Here is a 9294-nt window from a genome sequence, read left to right on the forward strand (position 1 = left end):
CAAGGCACTCGGGAATTTCTATACTATCAAATTTCATGTAAGATACTATTGCGGTCCCGTTTTCTATATTTTTAATATTGAGTTTAATAACCTGTTCCGACCTTGGTTGCAGCGTAATGACATTTGTGTCTTGGGTCATGACATTGTAATATGATAAAGCAATTTTCGATTCGGGAGTACAAAGCATATTATTATTTAAGTCAATAGTTGCTTGTAATATTTTTAAATTATCTATTCCTAGTAAACAATCGAAATAACTATGAAAATTAAAATGTAAAATTTTAATGAAGGGCTTTTTTTCCTTTTTAAACATTCCTGGACAGGGGATAAATGAGCCGTTGAAATTTGAAATGGATCTTGTTTAATGAACTTTTAAATTAAATTCTGGAAAAATTATAAATGGCAATTTACTTTCATTATACGAAAAATTCATTAGTTGAAAATTTTGTAAGTTGGTTCCGAGGCCTAGTGACGAAAAAAATCATCATTTTCATTAGGCTGTTCAACACAGTATTCGGGGTAATTGTAGGGGTCGTCGTCTCCGAGTTCGTTGAAGTCACCGTCAGCGGGTGGTTCGTCAATGCTATGTAATTCTTCAACAATTATATTAGGGTTATTGCCCTGATTCCTAAAATAATTGTTTACTGGTGATTTAGAGGTATATCTTGTTGAGATTGACATTGGGGTGGGTTCTGGTAAGTTTTTATTTTGGTTCGACCGAAATACATTTACAGTTTGATCTGGTTTTATCTGATTTTGAAAATTGCGATTTGGAAAGTTGGAATTCTGACCAAAATTTATTTGATTTGCTAAATTTTGGGTAGAACTATTTTGACAAAAATTTGTTTGATTGGCTAAGTTTTGATTATAAAAAATTGGACGGTTATGATTATAATTTGTTAGCGGCATTGTTGCAAATTTCTTGGCATATTTGGATGTTTAGCTTTATTATTGATGGGCCTATTTATTATTTTTTGAGATTTCTGTTGAGCTGACTGTATTTAAAAATCATTGACTAACATGCTCAAGGCAGTTAGGATTTTTAGGATTTTTTAGATCTGTAGGATTTTTAGTTCGCATAAGTGCACCTTTGGGTTCTTTTAAACCTTGTAATAAAACTCTTAAAGCTAAATTACGGCAATACTGAGACAACACCAGAGATTCGTTTGCTATATAGTGTGTCGAAATATAAGAAATTTGTAAATTTAATAAATATTGGATTCTATTATCTATAAAACTCAAATGGTGTCTCATTCTTATCCTGTTTCATTTCAGTCATTTCAATATTTAAAGTATAGGCATCACGCTTATCAGCATAAGCATTAAGTAAAGCGTTTTTAAGTTCCTGCCAATTTGTTATTGAACAAGAGGAGATTTTAATTGCGGCTTCGCCTTTTATTTTAGATATTATACTAGACATCAAATATTCATTTTGAAAATCATTTATATTTATTGCATTGTAAAACTTATTCACGAGTTTTTCTGAAATACTTAAAAATCTAGGAAGAAGTTCGGTTTCGCCATGAAACTCGGGAACCATATTTAAATATTCCTGTTTTAAAATAGGAACATTGTGAGCTGAAGCTCCTTGGTTAATACCTTCGTTAGGCATGTTTAAATCAATTTCTTTAGTTAATTTAAAATAATCTCTTAAATTCTTACGATATCCCTTCGTTTTAGATTTTAAAGGAGATCTTGAGCGATACAAGTTTTTAAATGTTAAAGAAATTTGTGAGCCTGAATTAAAATCTTCTGTGTCTGAAGATGATGAACTTTCATATGAGCTATCACTATCAAGATTAGATTCTCTAAATGACGTATGTACTTACAGCAGAACCAGTATTTTGTCCATGTGCCGTGTCCTCCAATATCCCGTTGAAGGCTTCGACTCTGGAAACCCTGAACTGATTGCTGTCACGACGCTGATGTGCTTCAGCGACGCTGTACTGTTCCTGGATCTTCTCGTTGAGCTACTCAGTTCACTCAACTGATTAGAAGCACGAAACGACGTAAAGTCTTTAAATCCGCACTCCCGAAATTAAGGTTCACCTCTCAATAAACCGTTAAAACGAACCGCATTTTATTCCTAAATACGTTAGAGAGTCCTAAAAACCGACTGCGCCAATTATATAGTGATGCCACGAAACTTGTTTTTTAAAAAAACTTTATTTAAATAGAAAACGACTAATCTAGTACAGAGTTAATTCAGAACTGAGTTTTTAAAACAATTAATATAAAAAGGTTAAATCGGGTAAAATGCTGAAATGTTAAATATAAAATAATGATGTGGTAATATAATATGATTACTATTTAGATCTATAAAGAATATGATATATAAGATATATAAATATATAAGACATTCCACCAGAAACTATATTAAATCTCACTAGAAATCCATTAAATGAAAAAATTAAGTTCCACTAGAATTCAGCTGAAAAATAATCAAATTGAACTAGAATTCCACTATATATATATATATTTTTTTTTTGAGAAAAATATCATTTAATTATTAGGATAATATGATTTATCATCTTTTCTGCGATTTTTAAAAATCAGCCCCATCTGTCGGCGAATGTAAAGGGTGTTTTTTTTAGAGGTTTGGATTTTAAGTTGTCAAAACTGTTTCTGGTGATTGTTAATTTGACAGTTGGTGGTGTATTCGTGGTCAGTACAGTTTGCCATTTCACAATGAATAGACTTACTCCAGAACAACACTTTCAAATTGTGCAAATATATTTTGAAAATCATAGTTCAATTCGCGAAACTTACCGTGCGCTGCGTCCATCTTACGGTCGACATAATCGGCCATCCGAGCAAGTTATTGGAAAAACCATGGATCGTTTTCGTACCACGCATACTCTAGTTGATAATACGCATCCACAAAGATGCCATACAGTGCGCACAGAAGAAGTTATTGCTGCTGTGGAGCATAGTGTTGAAGAGGACCCGAATGAGTCGATTCGCCATCGTGCACAACAATTGGGGCTGTGCCCATCCACTTTGTGGAAGATTTTGCGGCAAGATCTTGGCTTGCGAGCTTACAAGATCCAACTTGTGCAAGAACTGAAACCGCGTGACCATTATGCGCGCCGTACGTTTGGTGAATGGGCGGAAAACAGTATTCAGCCTGACCCATTTTTTCAATCCAAAATTTTGTTGAGCGATGAGGCTCATTTTTGGTTAAACGGCTTCGTCAATAAGCAAAATTGCCGAATTTGGAGTGGAGAAAATTCAGAAGCTTTTGTTGAGACGCCCTTACATCCATTAAAAGTCACAGTTTGGTGCGCTTTATGGTCAGAAGGAATCATTGGCCCATATTTTTTTAAAGATGATAACGACCAGAAGGTTACAGTCAATGGAGAACGTTATAGAGCCAGGATTGCCGACTTTTTTGTTCCTCAGTTGAACCGACTTGATGTGGCAGAGCTTTGGTTTCAACAAGATGATGCAACATGCCACACAGCGCGTGACACTATCAATTTATTGCGGGAAATATTCCATGATCGCATAATTTCACGCAATGGACCTGTGAACTGGCCTCCACGATCGTGTGATCTCATACCCCTGGATTACTTTCTTTGGGAATATGTGAAGTCACATGTCTTCAAAGATAAACCACAGACGTTGGATCACTTGGAAGCAAACATTCGCCGCGTTATTGCCGAGATACGGCCCCAGATGCTTGAAAAAGTGGTCGAAAATTGGACTTCCCGATTACGCTACATCCGAACCAGCCGTGGCGCCCATATGCCCGAAATCATTTTTAAGCACTAATGGCATAACAATATCTTTTAAATAAAACCAATACCATGTCAACAATTTTTTCAAATTTTAGTGGAAATGAAATTTTTTAGCGGAATTTTTAGTGAAAATCAGATATTTTGCAAAATGATGGTACTTTTGTTATTTTCAAATTTTTTAGTAAAGCGCATCAGTTGGCAACATCATTTTAGGCAACCCGCTCGTCACTTAAGAAAGCGCCAATACGGTCGCGTTCATCAGAATAAAGCGGTTACTAAAGCGATGCAATTTTTTCTGCTGAACTTTAAGGAAGCTTCTGCGCTTCGAGCGCTTCTGCATTGAACAGTCCCTTTATAACATAACCAATCGTGTCCGCTTGGACGTGTTTGGTTGAAGAAACTTCGTAATTTGTCAGCTGTCGCTGTCAACATTTTGTTTGTTTGTAAATAATACCCCAGACGCCACTAATGTTATAATATGTAATTAGTTCTTAAACATAAATATCAAAAAAGAAAACTTATTATAACTTATTATAGCCATAATAAATTTTGTGTCATTTTTAAAAAGGAAATAATTTGTTGTTTGTTTTTATTTTTTCCCGCACTTATTTCAATATCTGACATTTGACGTTTAGAAAACAGCTCCGGACGTGGGTAATTACTGTTCCAAATTGATGACGTATAAAGGGCTAATTGGTGAGGTCACGTATCTCAAGCGGTTATAACTATAACCGCTTGGACGTGTTTGGTTAATACCATTTAGGAACGGTAATTACCGATAGACCGCTTGGAATCGGTTTATATATTTTCCATTTTTTTTATAATAAATATGTAATGTTTTCTATAAAACTACGAGTTTTTAATTGCAATGCAATGCAATTGCAACTACCCCTCACAAAAAGATGGCGTAAGCATAGCAAAAACTTATTGTAGATTTCTGCTGTACCTTAACATATGACAGATGGGGCTGATTTTTAAAAATCGCAGAAAAAATGATAAATCATATTATCCTAATAATTAAATGATATTTTTCTCAAAAAAAAATATATATAGTGGAATTCTAGTTCAATTTGATTATTTTTCAGCTGAATTCTAGTGGAATTTAATTTTTTTATTTAGTGGATTTCTAGTGAGATTTAATATAGTTTCTGGTGGAATGTCTTGTAAGAAAGTTGGCAACACTGCTCTCAGTTGTATATTACTGTTGTGGTTGATCGATTAGTATTCGCTGTTTTAGTGGCAATTGTTTGTGTTTGTTTACTTGACTTTTGCATTTCTTTGGGTTTATAATAAATAAAACTAAATATTTTAATACATCATGCTCAAAAAATGTGTGGAAATACTTCACGAAAGTCGGAGGATCTGAAAACACTGCCCAGTGTAAATTTTGTGACAAAAAGTTAAAGACTAGTGGCAACACTTGCAATCTAAAGGGACATTTCAAAATTCACCAAAAACTATTATTAAGCAGTGATGAGGATAATAGAAATGAGAATAACAAGGTAGGATTTATATCTATCAGTATTTTATAAAAGGTATAAAAAAATAAAATAACATTTTAGAATGAAACACCACCAAGAAAAATTCCACATATAGAAAAATACTTTCAGAAACGAAGCGAACAACAAGAAAAAGAAATTAGTGTTGCTAAACATACTGCTTTATGGTTATGTAATTATTACCTCTTATAAATTATTTTTTTTTAGCACTTATTCAATTTTTTTCTGATTCTACCAGTGTTGGCAGTTTTTCTGGGGCGGTGAGTACTAGTGACAGAAAATATCAAGGAACTGATGAAGTATCCAGGCAACTGAATACTTCAAGAGCTTTTGAGAATATTGGTTTTGCAGGTAAACTGTCGATTAGAGAAAAACAAAATATTTTATTCACAAACAGCATTTTTTTTTAGAAGGTGGAAGGAAACATACCCGAATAACAGAAGCGCTAATTTATTATATATGCAAAGATAATATGCCATTTAGTCTTGTTGAAGGTACAGGTTTTGGAAAATTTATTAAAGAATTAGCTCCTTTATATAAAACGCCTTGCAGAAATACGATAAAATTAAGAATAAAAAAGTATGAGGCAATTTCTACTGTTTATAAGGAAAAGTTGGCGAAAATTGATAATTTAGTTTTAACTACGGATATTTGGACCGAGACGATGCAGATGAAAAGTTTTCTGGGCATAACTGTTCATTTTTTGGAAGGCACAAATATGACGTCTAGTTCATTGGATGTCACTGAGCTATCGGAATCCCATACCGCTGATTATGTTAGTGACATATTAAATAAGGTTTTACAAGACTGGAATATAAAAAATGACTCAATCTCAGCTATAGTCACTGACAATGATGCCAAAATGTTGAACGCAATTGGAAATCTTTTTGGCATGAACAGGCACTTAAGTTGTTTTGCTCACACATTGAATTTGACTGTAGAAAATGCATTGCGACGCTCGGGACTTGCTGGTTTATTATTAGGGTGCGAAATTGTAAAATTTGTTAAAGCAAGTACAAACGCATCGGATAGCCTTAGAAAAGAGCAGTTAAGGTATTGCAGAAGGCAAAATTAGAAACGTTTTTTTAGATGTTTCGACCAGATGATGAAAGATTTCTAGAGCTATTACCACGCCTTTGTAATATTTTATTGGAAAGACCCAATTCTCCATCTATGTTGTCAGCAAATGAGGTAGAACTCCTAAAAGAAGCAGTTCAACTTCTTCAGATAATGGAAAGGTTGACAGTAGAAGCCTCAGGGGAAAAATATACAACAGTAAGCATGGTCATTCCTTTAATTAAGTGCACTATAAAAAACCCAGCGTCTATGAATCTAACTCTTCCTTAAACCATTTTGTTAAAGGGGGAATTAGAAAAAGAAATCGTGAAGCATTTTGGGAATCGAGAATACTCAAATTTACTAGCCCTTGGAGCATTTTTAGATCCAAGATTTAAAAACGTCCATTTTAATAACCCATTGGCAATTTCAAAAATTCTACAACAAGTAAGTAAAATGGTTCGCGAGTTCGAAAATCAAACGCTCAAAGCATCAATGGCTGCAAATAATGAAATCCAAATAATATCTACCTTTGAAAACTCAGAGGAGTGTAATAAAGTTGATATTTGGAGTTTTCATAAGACTCTTACGCAAAAAGAACAAGTTAATAGGATAAGAGTGGGTAGCAGCAGTGGTTCAGATTTAAGTCCAGAAGTTCGTTTATATATTTCTGCACCACTTGCCAGTTTAAAGGACAACCCCTTAGAAATATGGGAGGAAATTAATGCAGCATATCCAAACTTATATAAAGTAGCTAGAAAATATCTAGGAGTTGTATGTACTTTTGTACCCTCTGAACGGTTATTTTCTTTAGCTGGGGATACAGTTTCCCAAGAAAGAAACCGACTTTCTGGAAAACTTTTGTCAAAATTACTTTTTTTGAATACTCTACCAGATGAGTACTGATAGGTTTGTTGTGTATTGTATTTGTTATAAAGTTTTTTACTCGGTTTTTTGTTTATCTTTTCCAAAACATATATATCTCAGATATTATTAGTTAAAAGTTGTTTTTTTGTATATCATACAATATGTATAATATATTTTTTGGCTAACAATGCTTTTTTTCTCCTTATTTTAGTTTCATTCAAATATTTTCGATGTTTTGGAATATCGATGTTAGCCACTCGATATTTAAATAAAACCTATGTATCGATATTTCGATGTATCGGTTTTTTTAGTCGATGTTGCCATCCCTATGTTGAACTCAGTTTCTCTTCTCGCACATCCAACTTTACTCAAGCCTTTACTCACGGGAGATTAGGATCCGTTTTGGTAGATCCGTTTACGCTTTGAAAGCGCGGCACTGCCGAGATGGACGTTCAATTTTGATTTATTTACAAATGAGAATATTTTATTTATGTGATTGTTTTATTGTTTCGAATATATATCGGCGCCGTTAATAATTATATAAATGCATTATTAGACTTTTCCCCTATAGTCTTAGTTACATAAATTTCATCAATTGATAAATTAACAAGTTTCTCAGTCGGTGCTAAAGAAGTGAATACAGTGTTTAAATAATTAGTGTCGTTAGTTTTATTGATACTGTAGGTACCTCTTCGTGGGTAGATTAAAATAATCTAAGCAATTCATATGCGCAAGGGGATATAATATATAAGATAAACGACATTACTATAGTTGATGGGCAATCACGTTTTTGCTTTAAAATAAGTAGTTATTTGGTCTATTAAAAGTATTACTCGATTACAAAATGTCACGACCTTTTTTATCCTCGAAGTTGTGTGAATCAGAACTTTCCTATAAATTTAACGCCTGTTTTAACAAATCTGAATTTTGGTTACTGAAGTCATGAAACTTCTCTAGAGATGAAGAGTATGATTTATTAAGCTCACAATAATCAGAAGACCTTTACCTAGTTAATAGATTTTCGAGTTGAGACCACCTACTTAATTTCAATTCGAAAGGTAAAATTCATTTTATGTCATTTTGGGACAACTCATTGTTTTTTAAAAAGACTTTAACATGTGAAGGTCCCATGGGTAGTTACGTATACTTCGATGTTTAATTCGTCAACGTAGTCTTCAAGATTACGGTAAGTCTCATTTTCCAGACAAAACGTTCTGCTTTTGTTATAACCACTCAACCGCAATAAAAGAATGAAAAAAATATACACTAAAAAAATAAAATGGTAGTTCTATAAAGAAAATACGCAATTAAATTTATATTCATATATATTATTAAAGAATACAAAATAATGAATAGATTATGTTACGTAGTAATGATTTTTAATGCTCTTAAACCTATATTAAACTAACTTCAACATATAAATTCTAATGTATAGGGTCTTCCAACTTAATAAATTTGGAATTCTAGAAGCTACCTGGGAAAAAATTATTAGGTATTACACATAACATAAATATTAAATACTTCCTAAACAGAAATGTTAAGTAATAATAAAGAAGGATGTTACCATTTGTTTAAAAACCCTATGCATTATAAAAATTATATTCTTTAAAATTATAAGACGTGTCCACTTTAAATCCTCAGCTTTTGTGTAAAAAAATATAAAAATTAGCGAGAATATTGATTTGATTGAATTCAGAAACTTTTGAAATTTGACTTTAGAATTTCGCTTATAAAAGCATTTTGAGGCATATTATAAAAAATGAGTAAATTATAATATCTATATCTAACCAGATTATGTATGACAGCTTCATCATTCTCTATAACATAGCGATTAAGAAACACTTAATGCTACACGAAAAATATAGCTTTAATAGAATTCGTAAACCTAAAAAGAAGATAATAAAAATATGATAAAAGCAACGGCTCAAGCAGCAAAACAATACAGATATTTGGAAATGTACCATACAGATATATGGAAAAGTCCATAGGTACTAGAGCAAAAGCGAACTCTGATTATGTTTATCATTTTAAAGCAAAGTGAAATTCAGCTCTAAACACATTGCCTATGCATATAATCAAATTTTAACAAACCTTTAAGAGGAAAAAAATTTCCCTCTCTAATGTTTGGCAGG

General features: G+C 32.7%; 1 long non-coding RNA gene across 1 annotated transcript; it reads left to right on the forward strand.

The window, feature by feature from the left end:
- Positions 1-4557: 4557 nt before the first annotated feature.
- Positions 4558-7333, forward strand: LOC126735338 (uncharacterized). The gene is made up of 4 exons (XR_007660378.1): positions 4558-5242; positions 5303-5411; positions 5478-5590; positions 5650-7333. It is a non-coding gene; the product is annotated as an uncharacterized LOC126735338 (long non-coding RNA).
- The last annotated feature ends 1961 nt before the right edge of the window (positions 7334-9294 follow it).

The sequence above is a fragment of the Anthonomus grandis genome, chromosome 4 (genome assembly GCF_022605725.1).
Source record: "Anthonomus grandis grandis chromosome 4, icAntGran1.3, whole genome shotgun sequence".
Classification (NCBI taxonomy): Eukaryota; Metazoa; Arthropoda; class Insecta; order Coleoptera; family Curculionidae; genus Anthonomus; species Anthonomus grandis.